This window comes from Nannospalax galili, unplaced genomic scaffold (assembly GCF_000622305.1).
Source record: "Nannospalax galili isolate Female #2095 unplaced genomic scaffold, S.galili_v1.0 scaffold1458, whole genome shotgun sequence".
Lineage (NCBI taxonomy): Eukaryota > Metazoa > Chordata > Mammalia > Rodentia > Spalacidae > Nannospalax > Nannospalax galili.
In genome coordinates this window covers 63,724-84,898 of record NW_008341827.1, presented here as the reverse complement: position 1 = coordinate 84,898, position 21,175 = coordinate 63,724, and the positions used below count along the sequence as shown (strand labels likewise).

Sequence of the window (21,175 nt, the reverse complement as noted above, 5' to 3'; positions counted from 1 at the left end):
GGCGGGGCGGCTGGCGCGGAGCCAGCAGTCTGTGGCGCGGGGCAGGGCGGGCGCGGTGCTCCTCCTCGGGGCGAGCGTGGAGGAGGCGGCCGGAGGGCCGGAGCCCAGCGCGGGGCCGGAGCGCGGTGAGTGGCTGGGCAGCCGGGCGCGGAGAGGCCGGGCGGGCGGGCGCTTTGTTCCGGGACTGGAGGTGTGGCCGGTCTGGCTCCTCGGCTCGGGCTCCGCACGCACCGGGCGCCCGGGGCTGGTTGTGCGTGGCCTCTTGTCCCCATCACGGGCTCCGGCATAACGGTGCGCGTTGAAGGAATCGGTCACCATCCGGACCCCAGTGGGGACGGCCTGCTTGCAGCTCCGAGACCCTTTGCTGGTAGTCACCCCTGGGGTCCTCGGCTGCCCGGGTAAGGACTCTGCGGGAAGGTGGGCGGCGGGATGGGGTGGCTCCTTACCCCCAGTTTAAAAAATGGCCTTAAGGAGGGTAGGGATCCGCGGAGGGGTGGCACATTTATGTGGATAATGAAAGGCAGCTGGTTCATAAACAACTCCCAGAGCCCCGGGTTCTGGAAGCTGGGGCGCTGGTCACAACTACGGCCTGCGCTCAGACACTAACCTGCCCGCTGTGTGTGATACGCACTGCCAGCTCCTGCCCCGCGGGGAAGGTAGGGGTGCAAACTGAGTGACAGTTCAGAGTGGTCGTGGGGATAGCTCAGGAGCCCCTGCTCCAGGCTGGGAGGTCAGGGAAGACTTTCTAGAGCTGATGCAGGCCGCTGCTTGGGCTCCTGACATCCAGTTAGATCCTGTAGCTGCTGAGGTGACTCTGGGCCTGGGGCAAAGTACAGTCCAGAGAGGGGGACAAAGACCACTTCCCCTGGGCTCTGATCTCACCGCTGGGATGGCCTCTGGTGGTGGGAAACCTCCTTGGTCTACAGTGTTTTTTGTTCTGGGTCTCACACTGTCTTGGACTAAATTAGAGAGACTGACTGATGAGGCTCAGGACTGTGGCCACCAGAGGACTGGCTGGCAGCAGGAGTAAGCAGATCTGACTTGAAAGCAGGGCTTACAAAGACCAGGCACTTGTTCATCATCTGACAGGATGCCTCCAGAAAGATTTTATTATCATGCTATCCAGATAGGGCAACAACTTCCCAGGACTGTGTCTAAAAGTCCCCTCGATTGACCTTGTGTCCATTCTGGCCCTTGTTGTGAGGGTCTTCTGGTGCTGGGTTGAAGGCTGTCACTGCCTGAGTTATGCATTTATAGACTAGCAGCCCCTGCTCTGCAGTGGTGGTTGAAGTGTGGGGTGGTGGCTATGTTATTAATAACTGACACGTGTCAGGGCTTAGCTGTGAACAAAGCACTTTCACTGAAGCACTTCTTAGAGTTTCTCCTGCTTCTTTTCCCAGGGAAGAAATTTGAGCTCCTAACATTCCATAAACCTTCTAATTTCCTGTAAATTGCACGTCCCTGCTGACTGGGGCTGAAAATGTTTCAGGCCGTGGTGTTTACTCATGGGTCTGTTCACACTACCCAGCAGCCAGTTAGCATCTCTGTGGTTTATGGCATAGTTTGGCCTTTCTTTGCCAGAATGGGAAGCATGGAGCTCTGATGCTTGGGGTTTCAAGGTCATTCTCATTGGAGAGCGGGAGAAGAAGCCCAGTGCTGTGATAGCAATTGTCCCCCCCACCCCAGATGTGACCTTGACATTTCCTTATGGAAGAGAGAGGGCCCAAGGCCCTCTGGGGAGGCAGGTGACTGACTGTCTTCTAAGACTGTAAGCTTTGCTCCTACATAAACTAGTTTCCATTTTCCACTCATATGTTTGCAGCTATAATAAGGCATTTTTGTGACAAGTGTAGCTTTTATTATTAGCTTTAGCCTCGGGTATTTCACACCTTCTCATAGAGTGACAAGTGACTTTCCGGTAAGGCTCGTTCCTGTGAGCATTTGGAATCAGGAAGGACTGTTATGAACTGAACCCCTTGAGTGACTGGGTCCTCATGTCACATGTAGACCAGCCTATGGATCTATTGAGTTTTCAGGGAAATGTGTTCTCTATTCTCTTTATTTTTTGGCCTTTTTTGAGACAGGGTCTCCCTATAACCACAACTGGCCTGAAACTCACTGTGTAGACCAGACCAGGCTGGCCTCGATCTTATAGAGGAGATCTGCCTGCCTCTGCCTCCCAAGTGCTGGGATTAAAAAACATGCGCCACCACGTCTGGCTCTATTCTATATTTTATACCTGTAGTAATCATTATAATCTTATCTACCAATGAAATATCCTAGTGTGCCTTCCTACAAGTATCTGAAAATGTATTGTTCATGAAACTTGTGTAGTATGTACAAACCATACTCATGTGAACTAAGTGGGAATTAGGTTCTTGTACAAAGTTGGAATGCTCTCAATTGTCTAGAAGATATGCATTGAGTTCCAGAGGCTCTGTACGTGCCAGTGCCAGGCAGGTGTGAGCCAGCTGTGAGTATAGTCACCTTTATATAGAGATGGGGAAAGCGAAGGAGTTGGGTTAGCTCCTTGTGACCCAGGGCACCTACCAGGCACCCATTTTATAAGGCAAAGAACTTTGTTGATAGACTCTGAGGCCTTCCTTGCCCTCATAAGCTTAGATGAAGCCTCTGGGCCCTGTGGTCTGACTCAGTGGGGAGGCTTTTGTCTTTAAGTAACAAAACTCAAACAACAGTCTAGGCTCTGATTTCCCAAAGGCACTCTCAGCTTATGTGACATCACTGTACACAGCCACTGTACACTGTACCTGTACTTGGGACAGGTAGCCAAGGGGGCTCAGGCTCTGGAATCTAGAGTCATAGTTTTTGTGATTTTGAGACACAAATATGTGTGTGAGAAGTCCAGAAAACATTGTTTGATGTTCAAAGTTGAGCATATTGTTTGATGTTCAAAGTTGAGCATAAGTTGAGCACATTTTTAAATATGTGTGTGAGAAGTCCAGAAAACATTGTTTGATGTTCAAAGTTGAGCATATGGATTGTTGTTGTGACAAAATATCTGACAAACATAATTTAAGGAAGGAAGGGTTTATTTTGTCTCTCAGTTTGAGGGTATAGCCCATCATGGCCAAAAAGGGTTGTTGGTGAGGGTGGCTTGAGCTGTGACAAGAATGTGAGGTGGCTGGTCACACTGCATCCAGTCAGGAAGTAGAGAGTTGAATGCTGATGCTCTGTTTACTTTCTCCTTTTTATTTAGTCCAGGACCTCAGCTCATGGGATGGTGTTATTTATGTTCAGGGCAAGTCTTCCCAATTAAATCGCTCTGGAAATACCCTCACAGTCATGCCCAGAGGTATGTTTCCTAGGTGATTCCAAATCCCATCAAGGTGACAAAATTAGCATCACAGCATATGACTCAGGGCAGTTATGAATCTCTGAAATTGAGCCCTGGGCCCTAGGTTGTGACCATCGCTGGTCTATTGCCCATTGCTTCATTAATGGTTCGAGGAGACCTGTTGTGTGGCCCTATTGTCCCAGCCAGATAAGCATGCTGTTCTAGAGCAGCCTGAAAGGACAGAGGTGGTCACGTCTGGCGAATGCAGAGAGTGGGATTGTTACCATTGCCCAAGCTGTGGGGAAGGCCTGTGCAGTCAGCCTGTAGCCTGCCCTGGGGGCTTTGTGAAATGGGGCAGTGTTGCCACTGACAAGCCAAAGGCCAGGTTGGACTCCTTGGTACCTGCTGTATAATTCATGATGGCATCTCTTTCTTCCAGCTAGTATTCTTATTTCTTCTCACTGGCCCTCCTTGGCCTGCCTCCCACACACTAATGCCTGGTCACTGTGATTCAAGATAGTTTTCTGCAGGCGTTCTTCTCCTAGGAGGCATGGATCAACCATGTGAACTTAGCCTGCTTTTATTGTCTTTGTCTGTTTGCTTGTTTTAATTATTTAGGCAAGGTCTTCCTGTAGCCCCAGCTGGCCTGGGACTTGCTATATAGACCAGGGTAGTCTCGATCTCACAGAGATTCACCTGCCTCTGCCTTCCAGTGCTGGAATTAAAGGGATGTGCCACCACACCCGGCTCCTTTATTGTCTTTTATTATTCCTGGAAGCTTCATTAGATGGGCCTGCTGATGGCTAGATGGGCAATTGACAATGTGGGTCATCCTCAGCTGCTAAGACGACACTCTGGGTGTCAGAAGGACTTACTGTCTGGAGAGCCTGGCACGAGTCTGCCTCTCAGTGGGTAAATGTCTTGATTTACATGAGGGTTGTTCTGCTAGTGAGATTTTGGAAAACACTAAGAATGGAATTGGTTCTGGGTCAGATGGGAAGTTGCAGCTCTGAACTCCTTCTTGGCCCTTTATGAGACGTCTATAGGACTTGGGTGGGGCCTGTGCTATGCACGCCCAGGCTCCATCTGTGGCGTCTCTGCCCAGCCCTCAGGGTTGTCATGGGGATTAGATGAAATACACAGATGAAATATGCTAGGAGACCCAAAAAGGACCAAGAGCTTTATCAGTGGTGTAGCCACCTCAGAGAGCAGAATCTGGACCCAGCAGGGCCCCTCCAGCATATTTAGTGTAGTATCACACCCAGCAGAGCAAGTTCTCATCATGATGAGAAAGACCATTAAAGATGTGACAGATCTCCTATTTGAACATTTACATAGTTGTTACTATGCATTGTTAAAACAAAACAAAACAAAACACAGGCAGGCATTGTAGTAGACCTGATTTTTAAATGGATATTTTGCTCAGATTAAGGGCTACAGAAAAAATTTTAGAGACAAGCATGGTTCTGCAATCTCAGAATTCATAGAGGCAGGAAGATCAGGAGTTCAAAGTCATCCTAAGCTACATAGCAAGTATGGGCCAGCCTGGGCTACACAAGATTGTCTTAAAATCCAAAAAGAAAATGGAAAAAAAAATGAATAAGGAAACAAAGTGCTTTTTTTAAGTATGATAATTTTAAGCAAAGATTAAACTAATATTAGTATGTCACTGGACAAATCTGGGCCCAGGAGGAAACTGACTCCCTGAGTAAAATCTGGGTCTCCACAGAGGAGGAGTGTGACCTTGGCTTCAGCTGGACCCTCCTAGAATCAGGGCGCTTGCTTCTTCAGGTTAGTCAGCTCCACTGGAAAACTGCGTACTGCTGCAAGGTTCTTTCTTTTCCCCCGGAACCCTGCCCCCCACAAACCTTTGACAGTTTTGTTTATTCTAGAATGGACAGCTTTGCTTTCTTCAACTGCTCCTCAGTGTATGGCCATCCATCCACCCATCCGTCCATCCATCCGTCCATCCATCCATCCATCCATCCATCCATCCATCCGTGTATCTTCCTTTCAGCAAAGACCTGTGGGCTTGCCCTGTCCCCGCACACTTTATATTTCACAATCTCTGAACCTCATGGCAAGGTTGCTGGATGCTGTTAACTTTTTATGGTTGTGGAAACTCAGAAGGTTGAGCAGGTCTCTACAGTCATGATCAGAGATGCAATGCTAGGAAGGAGTCTGAGCTCCTTCTGTGTCAAAGCATACACTCCTGCTGTATCTGCTGGTCCCAGAACTGGGGTGGGGATGGGGGACCAAAACAGCACAAATTCCTTCTCTGCTGGTACTATGGGGTCTGATTATACATAACCAGTACCATGGGGCAGAGGCTTCATGAGGAGATAGGTGGAGCACCTTTGCATGAAGACATTCATCCATCCTCACAAACACCTGCCTTGATCACTGGGTTCAGCACATGTTGAGTCACCAGAGCGCTAACCTGACTGTAATTTAAATGGAGACTGGAAGGTATACTTGGAAAACACAGAGAAGATACAGTTCTTTTTATGATTTGATGATTTGTTAAGCTGTTCATCTTAAACAGTCATTGACAAAGTATATAGCATATTCTGAACAATAGGGTTAAGCTGGACACAGTGGTACATGCCTATAATCTTGTCACTTGGGTGGTATAGGCAGGAGGATCAGGAGTTCAAGGTCATCCCAGCTACATAGTGAATTCAAGTCCAACCTGGACTACATGAGACCCTGCCTCAAAAAAGGTGTGTAAGGCTAAAGGGGCACTTTCTGATCCCCAACTCTGCGTGTTCCTGTTCCCTTTAGAATAGGCCCCAGGTGGCTTATAAGGGGTCTTCCTCTCTGACAAGCAGGGGCAGCCAGCTCAGCTCTTCAGCTGCAGAGCATGGAGCTCCTGGTACCAACTGGAGGCAGTTTCTCACCAAACCACTCACAGTCCTCTTCTTTCCACCCACAGGCCAACTTCCGAACCACAGGCATGATCCTTTTTGCATTTAGCTTGGGCTTGAGCTAGAACAGTGAGCAGAGCACTTACTTCCTAAAGCTGTGCAGCAGGGAGTCAGAGACTTCTGGAAAGGCTTTTCTTACAGGCAGATCTCTTTTCCAATGAGTCACTAATGGGGGCTGAGATTTGAACTAGCTTTATACTATGTTATGGGGACCTGAGGTGATCCCCAAGTGTTCTTTATAAAGTAATGAGGATGAAGTGACTTTTTTTGGTTAATCTTTGAGTTGTCACCAAGGAATCACATTGCTGAATCCTTTTCCTTCTGATGGAGATGCTGCAAAAGTCAGCAAGGCTGGGAATAGAAACCTCAGAAAACCTGCTGCACTGGGGCTTGTCTCTAGAGAGACCAATGAAAGCAGCTATCATATTATAGAACTAATTTCTATTTGGTCATATAGAAATATATGAAGGTGTTACATTTACAGATCCACTTTAAAAGAAAAGTGGGGAATTACAACACATACTTTGTGTTAGGTTGCCCATAGCATTCAAATGTAGGCAGGTAGAGTTGTATGGAAATTGATGGAATCCAGCAATTTTGAGGGAGCTAAGGAGGCCAACCCCCTTTAAGAGCTGATCATTTGGGGGCAAGTTAGGAACAAGCTTTTGTCTCCCAAAAGTATTATATTCATTTCAAAAGAAAATTTAATTTTGACTCATTTACTGTTTTTAATCTTTTAAAAAAGATTTTTAAAAGAATTTTATGTGGGGGCTGGAGAGATGGCTCAGCAGTTAAGAGCTGCTCTTTAAGAGGACCCAGGTTTGGTTCCTGGCATCCACATGGCAGCTAACAACCATACCTAATTCCAGTTTCAAGGAATCTGACTCTACCTTCTGGCTTCTTCAGACATTGCATGACACAGGTGCACTTACATACATGTAAGCAAAACACTCATACACATAAAAGAAATAAAATTTTTTAAGAAAACTTAAAAATATGGCTGGAGAGATGGCTCAGCACTGGCTGTTCTTGCAGAAGACCTGGGTTTGAATCCCAGCACCCACCTGGAGGCTAACAACTGTCCGTAACTCCAGTTCCAGGAAATTCGATGCTCTCTTCTGTCCTCCCCTGGCACTAAGATGACATGGGTGCCCTTACACGCATACAGCCATATACACTCATATACATTAAAAAAAAAATCTCTGCTGGGTATGGTAGTGCATGCCTCTAATCCCAGCACCTGAGGGTCAGAGACAGGCAGAGCTCTGTGAGTTCAAAGTCAGCCTGGCTACATAGGGAGTTTCAGGCCAGCTGTAGACTATAGGAAGACCCTGTCTCAAAAAGACCAAAAAAAAATTCTTAAAAAAAATTATGTGTATGAGTGTTTTGCCTGCCTGTATAGTACACTTGTGTCATGCAGTGCCTGTGGGGGCCAGAAAAGGGTGATGGATATTAGTTACTGATGATTATTATTGGCTATGTGGGTGCTGGGAACCAAGCCTTGGTCCTTTGGAAGAACAGTCAGTGCTTTTAACTGGTGAGCCATCTCTCCAGCCCCAGTTTATCCTTTAGGATTTAAGCACACTTTCTGGAAATTTCTTCCTTTTTAGATAATCACAAGTTCACTTCTTCATATTTTAATGAACTCCACTAGAAACCGAGGCCTGAAGGAGGACTTAGAGGTGAATGCGTCTTTCTCAGGCAGTTCCATTCTCTCAGGAATCAGGCCCAAAGCCCAAAATAGCCTCGAGTTCTTCATTCAATGCCTGCTTTATGGGAACTGAAGCTGAAGGAAGAAGGGTGGAGACTCCGTCCCAAAACCTTGGGGGCATATAGTTTTTAAAAAATTTGTGTAAAATGTGTCTCCTCAGCCATCTCTCCACACCCACATTCTTCAGGTTGAGATTCTTGGCATAGAGCTGGAAGGCCTGGCTCTCCCCACACCAAGCCCTTTTCCCTCTGAGGAAGTCAGGGTCTACATAGTTCAGGTGCCCTGTTGGCAGCTAAGCCAGCCAGCCTCCTGTCTGTCTCTACCTCTTGACCCCAGCCCCACCCACCCTCCGTGGACTGTGGCCTGATTCCACTTATCTGAGACTGGGTGGGTGTTTCCTGCATGTTTGAGATTTTATGCAGGAAATAAAAATAAAGGAACAAAGCCTTTATTTCTGAACTCCAACTAGGGATGGCTAGAAGGGTGGAAAGAGATGCAGGAACTGGTCAGTTGGCACCTTAACAAAATAACCATTCTAATAGAGCAGTTCACAGGGACTGTTCTATTTAGGATTGGTGTGGGTGAATAGGGAAGCGGGGTGAAGGGCTGGGAGAGAGCCTGTGTGTGTAGGTGAATACAGTAGGGTAGGGCAGCTGTTGCCCCTGGCAGGGTCTGTGATGTTGCCAGGCTCAGGCCACCCAGCTTGGCTGCAGAGCTGGTAACCTGGGGTGGGGGGATTCAGAATTCTCTATCATGCCTTTCCTGGAAGAAGCCTCACTTGCTCTTGTCTGTGTGGTCTTGAGCGAGTCCTCTACTTCCATGAGCTCCTGTTCCACATTCAGGACAGAGAGTGCCCCAGCTGCCCCGTCTGCCTTTCTTCTTTAATCCGGTTATACTGGGTCGGGCTTTCGTTCCATATATGTGGAGAGGTAGGAACCCAGTATTTCTTCATTCTTCCCAAAGGATTTTTCTCCTTGTAGAAAAATTACCCAAGTCTCAATGCCGGCCCCCTATACCTGCAGTACTTCTGAGTATCTGAGGATGAAGGGCCATGAGTACTGACTGTCTAGCCTTCAGGGTCAGCTGCCCACTGTGCCCCACATGTGTACAGTAGGTTTGGTGTCTTAACTCGCTAGGCCCCACCAAGACACTACTGAATCATACAACAGACTTTCACCCAGAGCTTAGGAGGAAAGGGGTTACCTGTGACTTAGAACAGATCAAAAGTTAAAGTGGAGGGTCAGTCATCCTCCTCTTGCTTGGTCAGACCCTTGCAGAATTTCTCCCTTGCCTGGGTCTCTTTCAATCTAATTGACTGCCATCTCCACAGACCTTCTGAAAAGTCTGCATTTCCATCACTTTTGATCACACAGCAGGGATGACAATTCTAGACTAAGCTGTAGGCTGTACTTTTTAATTCTGGAAAGGGACATTGAAAAGCTCCTGTAAGTCAGAATTCAGTATCCTAGCCCTATAAGAACACAGAGCCGCAGGAATGCTGCTGTCTTAATTAGAGCTATTTCCAGCTCTTAAAGTTAGCCTGTGTCTCCTAAGGACCGTGGAAACCCAAGAGTTAATTTGTTTTTTTTTTTTTTTACTTTCCTATGAGAAAATTTTAAGTAGTTGTGAATGGTAGAGATGGTGGATCTGCACATGTTAACTGACCTCTGCAGGGAGGTACACTGACTGTCTATTGGGGAAGTCATACTACATCATAAACAATTAAGTGTTAAATGCCAGCATGTAACGTGTGGTCAGTAGATAGTAGGGTGCTTTGGAAGGGCATAAGAGTAATCTCATCTAGTCTGGGTATGCAGTGGGTGTCAGGGGAGTACATTATGGTTACAATTATTCATCCTGGCCATAGGCCTTGACCTGGCTCTTTTGCCAACTGGCCTCTGCTGTTAACCCACCAATAATAGTTTTGTGTAGTTTTCAGTTTGCTGAAGGTTGGATGGCAAGCAGAGGACCAAGTTCTTAGATAAGGTCTTTTGTTTGTTTGAGACAGGGTCTTATGTATCCAGGCTGGCTTCAAACTTGCTATGTAGTAGAAAATGACCTTGAACTTCTGATCTTCCTGCCTCCGCCTCCCAAGTGCTGGGATTATAGGTGTAAGTCACTGGATGTAGTTTATGCAGTGCTGGAGATCAAACCCAGGGCTTCATACATGCCAGGAAAACGCTCTACAATCAGAGCCACATCCCAGCATCTAGATTAATGACTTGTAGTGAAAGTACTGTATGTAGAAAGCATAGGGGTGGAAGACTGGCCACTCAGTCAATACTGACCTTTGGATGAGTCTTGCCTTGGGGATGGAACAGCCTGTCTGCTCTCCCTTCTAAGCCATAGCTGCTTTGTTATGAGGGCAGAGGAAACAGAAACAGAAAACCATAGCCCTTGGGGAGTGAGATGTGGAGAGTGGCCTCTTGTTTTTCCAGCTAGAGGGCTTAAAATCCAGAGTTTGGAAGACTGTCTGTCTGAGAAGGCACCCTGCCCTGCCTCAGGCCCTGGTTGGACACTCAGGACCAGGGCCCATGGCTTGTCCCCCTCCCTGTCCCACTTCACAGGCCTTCACAGAGGAAAATCCCTTTGGCTTGCTTGTTGCTGTGTCCAGCTCATTTTCAGGAAGTTTCCCTTTTATTTGGTCCATCCATCTGGTTAGTCTTTAAAAATGGAGATTGGATTGCTTCCCCCTGCCTCTGGGAAGAGCCTAGTTCCCATTTCTTTCCCTTTTCTGGTCAAGCACTAAAAAATGTTCACATTCTTTGTTAATGGTGTTTATTGTTTTGAATATAAATGATGAAAACCAATCAAAACAATATTCTGTTTGAATGTGCCTTTTGCCCGCCACCTCCCTGGGTCTGAGCCACTCCTGAGGCGGGCTGTGTGACGTTCCTGTGGAGAACACGCCTCTGGAAATTTCCTTTCAGTCCAAGGAGTATCTGCGGCTGCTTGGGGTCAATTCCACTCTCTTTCATCTTTTTCCTCTTTGCTGCCAGATCCAGGCCAGGCCAAGCAGTGAGAAGAGTGTGCCCCAGGCCACCTAGGATTTGTACAGGCTAGAAAAGCTCAGAGAGGTAGCTAGTGACCTGGACTGGGCCACTGCAAGGTGAGAGGATGATTTGTTTGGCTTATACAGTGTGAAAAACTTTTAAATTGATGGCCAGTATTTTAAAATCTGGAGTTTTCACACAAAGATCAGACTTCTGGCTACTCTTTAAAAAATGTAAGCTATCAGGCCTGGAGAGATGGCTCGGCAGTTAGGAGCACTGGCTGCTCTGGTAGAGGACCCAGGTTTGATTCCCAGCACCCACATGGTGGCTAACAACCATGCATAACTCCAGTTCCAAGGAATCCATCTCCATCTTCTGACCTCCATGGGCATTGTACCACACGGGTGCACTTACACACATGCAGGCAATACATTCATATGCATAAAATAAAAATAATAAATAAAAATATTTATAAATAAAAATAAAATTGTAAGCTATTGGGAAGCAGGGGCAGGATAGGTGGGTTAGCAGTTCCAAGCCAAACTAGGCTATTCGAAAACAGGACACAATAAATTATCTGTCCTGCTGCAGCTGTCAACTGGGGCAGGGCTGTAGATGGCCCTATGACAAAGGTGACAAGGTCTGCCTTCAGCCCCCTTCTCCACTCAAGGAATCTGACAGAGAAAGGGAGGCAGAGAGAGGCATGCTAAGAGTATCGGGGTTAGACCTCAGAGAAACATGCACGGCTGTGGACAAACCACCGAACTTGTCCTTCAGGGCTTCAGAGGGCTGGCACTGGGGAATAACGGCTGCCCCTGGGAGCCTGGCTGACATTCCACAGACTAAAATAAGGGGATCCATGGAAGAGGCCCAAGGAGGTAGAATAGGGCTCAGTTCAGAGGAGCCTGGGAGCCGGGCAAGGTGGCACATGCCTTTAATCCCAGCACTTGGGAGGCAGAGGCAGACAGATCTCTCTGAGTTCAAGGCCAGTCTGGTCTACATAGAGTGTTCCAGGCCAGCTGGGGCAACAGGGAGACCCTGTCTCAAAAAGATCAAAAAAAAAAAACAAAAAAAAAACCCAAAAACAAAATTAAAAACCCTGAAGAGCCTGGGGAGATAGACATAGCTCATTAGAGAAGGATGTTGGAGGCAGTTCAGATGGATACTCACTGGCAGGCTATACCTATAGGTAAAAAACCTAGACACTGCCCCGGCCCCTGAGGACACCCTGCTAGGAATTAGTGGGAGCAGAGACTGTGTGTTGGGCAGCTGAGGGAGAGGCTTAGAGAGCCCTGTCTTTTCAGGGAGCTTCAGAATTCCACGCACAAGTTTCCAGAAGGGTCTTTGTGCCTGGGCAGCTGAGGAGAAGTAGTGCTGGAGAACTGGGTGGTCGACACTGGAGGAAGCAGCCCTGGTAGAGGGCAGACTCTAGCTACTGAAGTGGGCAAGCCCATGCAGCAGAATTACTGGACCTTGGCCTTGAATTTGAGGTAAATGGATGAAGTGAAGGGAAGGGAAAGAGTAGAAGACTTGTCAGAATGTGGTGGAAAGGTGGGGAAGGGGCAGGGTGGTGGCTGAATCCAGTCCATGCAGGGCTGAGCTGGACTGAGCTGCAGAGTAGCAGTGAGGAGGTGAAAGGTGAACAGAGGACTTAGCTGAGCCAGAACTGGGCAGGGCAGGGCTGCAGCCTGCCAGGTTGTGGTATGGAGGGCCCTCAGCTTGGGGAACCCCAGAGTGTCAAAGGCCAGCACTCCTTGTGGAGTGACCACTAGTGTGACCTTTCCAGTCACATGTAGATTACTATGGAAGGCTGAAGAAATTCCATCCCTTAGCTGCAGGTGGGATTGCCCTAGCACTAGGAAAATATTAATTGACCCCTGGGGACTGAGAACAAGGATTTCAAAAGAAAACAACCTTTTCCTCTCTTCCCTTCGCAGCCACTCCAGGAAGCCGTGAGCAGGAGGCAGCCCTGCCACTCACAGAACCTGTGTCAATCAGGGGCTCTACTCCTCACTCCTGGATTGAGAGCCTCTCTTTTCTGTTTACCCTGCCTTTGCTGAGGATTAGGGGAAGTGGGTGGGATTCCCAAGGCCAGGTAAGACCTGCAGTTCTGAAGGTTGTGTGGACCCTCAGACATCTGTCCCTTCAACCCCTCAGCTCTAGGAACCCTTAGACCCACCAGGCTTGGGCTGGGTGAGTGGAAGTAAGGCGGAGTTGTAGTTTTGTAACTTGCCAGAGCATAGGAGCTAACACCTCAGTTTTCTCCATTTACTAGCCTGTACTTTTGGGCAAATGCCTTAACATCTCTGACTCTGTCTCCCCTTGGGTAAAATGGGGTAGTAACCCTCCCACTGGTTTCTGCCTCAGGCCTGGGTGACTCAGGTGGGCCTCATCTGAAATACCCGTTTCTGTCCTCTTCCTTACCCTCCAATCTTTCCCCACCTGCTTCCTTTCTCTGAACTTCTAGGGCACTTTGGGTTTGTACTGTGCAATATCTAGCCTGATGCAGTCTCTGTTGGCATTTGCCTACTGGTTAACCTCCCTGTGGCCATCACAGTACGTTGGAGGGCCCATGTGACCAAGAGGCCATCCAGCAAGTCTACAATACATTCCTGTGCTGGCTTATGATAGGTGAGGATCTGCGGGGCCTCTAGTACAGGAAGGCCCGCCACACCTTCACCTGCCTAGCCTTCCAGCCCGCACTGGACCCTTCATCATCGGATGCTTTAAAGCAGTCACTGTGTGCCAGGCACCATACTGAGTTTAGTGGGTGCAAAGATGAAGATCCCTAGTTTTCCATCCTCCCATCTCATATTTGTGCTGTACACACATCTGCATTCCATACTCAGACACATGCCACTTGTAGCACCCACTGTACCCTTGGTTTTCATGCTTCTGAGCTTCATAGCTTTGCAGCTTCCATCCCTTACCTGAGATGTGGCCTTTACTAAGAAGCCTTCCTTAGCCTGGCAAAGATGCCCCCACTCCTGAACTCCTGCATTTTTTGGCTCTGTGTGCTATAGTCTGTGTCTCCCATACATACTGTGAGCCCCGAGGACTGGGCTTAGGCCTGTTCATCTCAGTATCCTCAGTTACCAGAACCCAGCACACAGGATGTGTTCCTGAACACTGTCTGGCATCAGTTGTATAGAGCGTGAGCAGATATGTATCCTGAAAAGCTAGCTGCACTGGCTTCTCACCTAGTCCAATCTTCCTGGGCACTCTTCTCTGATCTCAGGTAAAACTTGGCTGTTTTGCATGTCCTGTGACCTATGATTTTATATCTTTCTAATGATATACTCTACAAAGCACAGGACACTAGGAGAAGGCTTGGTTTTTTTTTTATTAGAGAACACTAGGATTTAAAAGCTAGACAACACTGTTGAGTGCTGAACTCAGTATCTTCTGCATGCTCTGCAGTGAGCAAGTAGGTCTAGAATTCTCGGAGACATGCAAAAGAAGGTATGGCTCTCATCTCTGAGAGACTTACCTCTCATCTGTGCCCTCCAGCACAATGAAGCCAGTGCAACTAGCATGAGAGCCTTCCAGCAATGAGGCAGTGAGTTGTATTGAGCCATCTCCTGTGGAGTGGCTAGTTTTCCAGGAGACTTCTAGCTTGGGAAGGGTCTTGGAACAGCAGGAGGTCTTCCTGCCAGAGGAGGAACTGGGCTGCTGCTGCAGCTAACCATCTGATGCTTACTGGGGGAGTCACACTGTGCTGGACACTGGGTCATGCAAATATACCCAGCCACTCCTAACACCCCGAGGCCAAGTGTTTTCCACTGTGCCAGAAGGCAGGTGACTTGCCTGAGGTTATAGGCTTCTGGTCCCACAGCGCCAGTTCCTTGGTGCGGAGTTCCAGGTGAGAGGCCAGTCCCAAGACTGGCGGGAGCAGTGCCTCTGTAGTAGCTCCACAAGTGGATGGGTTGCACAGGGGCCAATAGGGAGGACAAGGTCCCACATGACAGTGATGTAGCAAAATGAGATTTCAGAGCTGCCTGGTGCTCCTACTTCCTCCCTAGCCTACAAGGTGGGTCCTATCTGCTGGGACCAGATCTGTGTCCTGTGCAGCAGGCTTGGTCCCAGGCAGAGCAGTGGGTCATAGTGACTAGCACTGCCCTGCTCTCACCTGCCCCGCTCTTCCTTCCGTGGGGACAATGATCTGGCCCTGGTGGCATCTCTGACTCAGATACCACCTCCTTGGCTCACTACGGCTCTCTCCCTAGCACTCCGGGATCTGCTGCCTAGCTATGCATACACGCCCATCATCCTCCCAGCCACAGGAGGATGCTCAGCCTGTGGTGACTGAAACTACCTTGCTCTTATTTGTGAGTGTGTTTTGCCCACATGTATGGAAGTGCACCATGTGCATACAGTACCTATGTCAATCACCTTATTGCTGCTTGTCAGGAGTGCTGTGTCGAAAATTATTCTAAGGCTTAGCAAGGAAGAGGTCCACCATCAGTTAGTGGCATCTGCCATGGCTCTGGAAATGGGAAGGAGCAGCACCCACACCACACACTTGCCGTTTGGACTTGGTGCTTAAGACCCTTAGCAGCAAGAGACTACATATTGGTTGGCTGGGTAGCTAAATCTTAGGAATGGAGGGAGCTGGGTGCATTATGGGCTGTCTAGAGGGGTAAGTGGTTCAGTGACAGTGTTAGCTTGAGTTAGCACAGACATCAAAGGGCAGGGGAAAAGTCTTAGGGAGGGATGCCAAATGTCCTAGACCCCTGGTGGGTCCCATACCACTTATGCATAGCGTGTAGGTCAGCAGCTGGGGGAAACTGCCCATTTCTGGGAATTGTGCAGAAGGAAAGGGCAGCTCCTGGAATGCAGAGCCATTTCCTCCACATGGGTTGGGTCACTCCCCCCAATGTGTCCTCATCCCCCCAGTGCTGGGCACACCCAGACATCACAGAGATGAGATTAGCTTCCCTGGACTGATTCAGCTACATGTGATTGCACTCTCAGAAGAGCTACATTAACGATGAACTCATCCTCCTCTCCCAGCCTTACTTACTTAGAAAACTTGCGGCTCAACTGATGGGCTCCTGAGGAATCTCTAAAACAATCAGCGTCAAGACAGAAAGGTAAAAGAACAGTGAATACCAGGCCCTCAGTAGGCAGCATCTTTAAGGGTTCACACCGTTGCTCTGGCCCCTTACAATCAATGGTCCTATAGTCAGTGCTAGGGAGTCTGCGCAGGATGAAGAATGCCCAAGGGGTAGTGAATCACAGTGACAGGTAAAGTTGTTTGATGCTGCAAATGAATTCACAGGCAGTTGACCAAAGAATTGGAGGCTATGTGGCTTGGCAGTTCTAAGCAGGACCCTTAGTGTCTGACCACTCCACAGCAAAAGTCCACTGAGGGGTAGTGGCTGTTACTACTGTGCACCACCTCTGGGTAGCCAGGACTATATGACACTGCTTTGAAAGTGGTGCCAGGTGGGATCAGTGGGTGGCCACTGAACCTTTGGACCCATTGACAGTGTCTTCCACTGCCACCATTTCTTTCATGTGCACAGCTGTCTTGTGACATTGGACAGTAGCTTGGGGCTATTCTTTTGGGAAACAACCTCTGTAGGAACCCTAGAACCTGTGAAGAAGAGGAAGATGACTGTCCTATGCATTATATGTTACTGCAAGGACCTTCCCTTAGCCCTATGTGGTGTGGGTGCCCTTAGGCCAGGGCAGGAACTGAATTGAGTCACTGGAACACAGTAGCTTGAAAGAGAAAGCAGGGTCCAGTTAATTTCCCTGTCAGTGCACCACATGCCTTTGCTCAGGGACCTTCCATGTTATTTTCATTGGGCCCTTGTTCTCTTGTTTTTTAATTGGGGGAACTGAGACTCTAAGAAGTGAAGAAGCTTGCCCTAGGTCACAGAGGAAGTCTGTATCAGAGGTATGATCTGCCTGACTGCAGAGCCAAGGCTGTTACTGACCCCCTAGGCTGCCCTCATGAGAGCTACTAAGCTTTGTGCGACCTTGTTTCTGGCTGATCTCAGATCTACCCACCGCATTTGGAAACTTGCTGAGTGACAAGGATGTGCTGGGGTCACTACCCAACTACCTATTCCTATGGGTGTGAGCTGGCCTCTTTCAGAAGGATGGGCATTATATCCCTGCTTCTTGGCAGACAGGTGGCTGCACTGGGCAGGAGCAGTAGCCACTGAATTCATAGACACTGAGCCTCCTATGTGTTGGGCCCCACCTGGCCCTGTGAGAGGCAAGAGAATGGGGAAGTGCGGCTCTCATTGTCATGAAGTTTATTATCTGTTTGGGGATGTGGGTCTGGCATTCGGGAAAGAGTTTAATGTAAGATGGTGTTGACTATGGATAAAAAGAAAGAAAGAAAAAAAAAAGGCCCCAAACTGACAACAACCAAAAAAGCTTACTTCTCAATTTAAAGATGCCTGAGGTTTTTATATACATGTCATTAAAATCACCAAAAAAGCAATATTGCCTTTTAGGAAGAAGTTTCCAGTATGAGCAATGGTTGAGGCTGCTTGGTGTACAGCCTGTGGGCTGGGCTGGGCTGGGCTCTGGGAGCAGCAGTTGCCATGGAAACCAGCTCAGCTGCCTCCACTGCCAAGTGGCTACTGTTCCAAAAGTTGGTTCCTATGTGGAGGGGGCTGGAACCTCAGAGCCTTTCCCATGGAAACAGTGCCCTAAATGATGGGTGACGTTCCCACATAGACCTACTTCATCTGGCTGTAATGGAGCTGAGGTGGCAGTGGGCTTCTAACCAGAGAGGAGGCAGCTGGGAATCGCAGAGCCTCAGAGAAGAGCAGGGGGTTGGGGAGATGCTCTCCCTTCTGGGAGCAAAGTAAGCAGATGAGAAAGAAAGAATCTGAGCACCTCCTCTGAGCTAGGCCTATTTCATACATTTTTATGTCATGCCTTAGTCCTGCCGAAAAATGATTCTCTCACCAGTCCCACTTTACATTAAGATACTGGGGCCTGGTCAACAGACAGGACAGTATATACCACAGAAAATAAGTGGCAAACTGTAAGGAGGAACCGCCTCCTGTATACCACCTCCCCACCTCTTAACAACCATCCATGATTCCCCAAAGTGAAGAGCCAACATTCTAGAATGATTTCTGAGGTTCCTTCTCAACTAGAGGAAGAGCAGACTGCTGTGAATGAAAGCAGTTTGCTCCATAGCCACAACCCACCAACATTTTATGCTGTGCTGACTTTTGTTGTAGCTTGTTTAAGAATCTCTTCCTTTATATCACGTTAGACCAGCTTATTTTGTATAAGTGTCTTATGTTCCTCCTCTCATCTTGATGACCCTCTCCATTTTTAAAGGCATCATTTGATCCATTTTTTTTCTGGATGGAAAACATGTCCCTCAGAAGGGGAGACACAGCCAAGAGCCCTTCTGAACTCAGGGGCTTCTCTAGTCCTATTCTCTGCAGCTCCTTCTTCCTTTTGGCTCACACTTATTCCAGAAGAGTCCTATCTGAGGGATTGGTCTGACCTCTTGGAGACTGTCCCAGACCCTGGCGGAGAAGGTTTCCCTTAGCCCTGTGTGTGGTGAGCCCAGCTCTGGGGCTGGCAGGTTGTCTAAGTTGTTTGGAAATGCCAGTGCTGAGTCCAGGCTCATTTAGCTTGCTCTGTGCCAGGCTTTGGGGAACTGAGGGGAACAAAGGCAACCCATGTCTCTGGGTGCACAGTAAATGCGTAGAAGATTCCAAGTGTGGTAGTGGCCTCTATACTAGGACAACAGGCCCCAAAGCACTGGGAAGTGGTTCCTGGGCTTGAGCTGATTAGAGAAGAGGTCTGCACTCCCAGGGGTCCTTGATGTATACAAAAGGCATTTTGTGAGGACAGGGCCCACCAGGAGAACTCAGGCTGGTTGGGATGAGAGTAGCACATAAGGCATGGTGCACAGGTATGGCTGAAGAGATTACTGGGGGCTACTGGGAACAGGCCTTCAATCCCAGTGAAGACGCCTGGACTTGACTCATCAGCTATGGGTGGTTTTTAGTTTGACATAAAGTAACCCTGTTCCACTGAGTCCTAGTTAGAAGGAAACCCCAAGTGGAAGGGAACCCTGACCTGATATAGCTTGCTGTGGCCTGGGGACCCACAACTCTTGAGGTCAGGGCACTATAAAAAGGAGGGGGCCCTCAAATGACCACTTCCTGCTGACTGTCTCAGCAAGCAGAGGACTGTTTGTAGTAAGTTCCCAGGTGATTCTACTGTTTGTGGTTTGAGGGCTGACTCAAAGGTTAGGTTCATATACTCTATTATAAGCTTGTGTCTTACCTTGCTTTCTTTGAAGAACAAAATCGACAGAAATGGCTTCATTTCCCCATCCTTTCCCATCCACTCAGTGCCACTTACTCACATGACCACCAGCAGGGAATGAAAAGGCGCCTCTTTCATAAGCACACACAGTTGAGCTCTGGCCCAGCGTCATTGTCACTGGAGTGAGGACAGTGGCAGTTAGTGAGGGGCAGTGGCACCAGGCTCTGAAGACTCAAGGGGCAGAGGAGAGAGGGAGCTCGCCTTTCCCACCTGCCCCCATTTCTGTGGCCTTGGGACTCCCTTGTGGCTTGTGTATGTGATAGCTCAGCTAACTGAAGCTTTAGTTCAACCAGTCTTTGTGGAAAAATGCAGAAACCAGATTCTGGGGCTGCAGCCCAATCTGGACCCTTCCCTTCCCCAAAGGAACTTAAATGAAAGAGAATTGGGCATTTGCAGGTAGTTTGAACATTTTATTTTGTGAAAGACATTTTAATATTGTCAAATGTCTCCCTGCAAATTTATTGTGGTCATCCCTTGGTATCCAAGGGGCACTGGTTCCAAGACCCTGACAGATACCAAAATCTGCAGATGCGCAAGTTTATTATATGAAATGCCATAGCATTTGCATATACATTTCCCATATACTTTAAATCACCTCTGTGTTACTTATATGCCCAGTGCAATTGATAGGCTATGTAAATAGGCCATATTGCTTAAAGAATAAGAAGAAGGCTGGAGAGATGGTTCAGTGGTTAAGAGCACTGACTGCTCTTGCAGAAGACCCAGATTCAAATCCCAACACCCGCATGGTGGCTAACAACCATCAGTAACTCCAGTTCCAGGGGATCTGATGCCCTCTCTGTCCTCCAAAGGCACTGCACCATGCAAGTGCACTTACATACACGAAGGCATGACACTCATACACATAAAGTAAAAATAAATAATGATAAGGAAAAATTGTTAGTATAAATTTTTTAAAGACAGGGTCTCATGTAGCTCAGGCTAGTCTCCAACGTACCATATAGCTAAGGATGACCTTGAACTTCTGATCTTCCTGCCTTCACATCCCCAGTGCTAGAATTATAGGCTTGCTGCCACATCCAGTTCATGGGGTGCTAGAATTGAACCCAGGGCTTTTCACATGCTAAGCAAGCACTCTACCAACTGAGTTACAGAGCCATTCCAATTAGAAAAATGTTCCTACATGCAAAAAATGCTTTATTAATACAGCATATACAAACTAAGGAAAAATAAGTTAAAGATCTACATTGTCACAGACATGGCAGTTGAGCATCAAGGGTTAAGTAGATGCTTGAAAGAGGTTGGGGCAGATTAGATTCCCACTGTGGAAGACTCATATACCAAGTGGGGGCGTCCAGATACAGCAGCTTTTCAAATCTCTCACTGAGGATCGTGAGAGGCGCTGCATTCAGGGGGCAGTGTACAATTTGGTGCTCTTCAGGTAGTTCAAAACTCTCAAAATCTAGAGGATAGAAGAGAAAGAACTTTTCTATTTCTGAATAGGTGTCATCAGAAGCAGAAGAGAGCTTTGTGCTTTAACAGTCTCCCCAGTGATCTTCATACAGGGGAAGCCAGTTGCTCTGAGGGTGTCTGTGAGTCTTCAGTAGCTTTTCTGTTGCTCTGTTAACAGCTTTCTGTCATATTTAGGTTAGTCTGGTGGAACATTGACCATTTTGCCTGTGATTTCCCATCTAAGGCCTTGACAATGGACCCAGCTTCAGCCCACCCTTACAGACTACACGAGTACTTCCTTCTCTATTATGTTTGTCAACAAAGACCAGTGTAGCCTTTCTGGATCTCCAAGATTCCACCCCCAAATAAAATAAAATAAAATAAATACTTTCAGTCTATGGCTGCTGAATCTACAGATGCAGATCTCTTGGATAATGGGGGTTAACTGTGCATGTCTGTCATGGAAAAGAGACACAGGAAATCAAAGTGCCCTACAGTCTGATTCCAAGACAGC

The 21,175-nt window shown here is 48.0% G+C and overlaps 1 protein-coding gene across 6 annotated transcripts in view; it reads left to right on the top strand.

Annotated features, from left to right (window-relative positions):
• The window catches only part of Mras (muscle RAS oncogene homolog), a 54,719-nt gene that overhangs the window by 278 nt on the left and 33,266 nt on the right, over positions 1 to 21,175 (top strand). Inside the window, exons 1-3 of one of the 6 annotated variants that reach the window (XM_029565578.1) lie at positions 41 to 125; positions 12,231 to 12,416; positions 12,864 to 13,021. The exons of 1 other annotated variant lie outside the window; for it this stretch is intronic. The gene's annotated coding sequence lies outside the window, so the exon portion shown is untranslated. 4 more of the 6 variants (XM_008837431.2, XM_008837430.2, XM_008837432.2 and 1 more) reach the window with 4 other exon arrangements.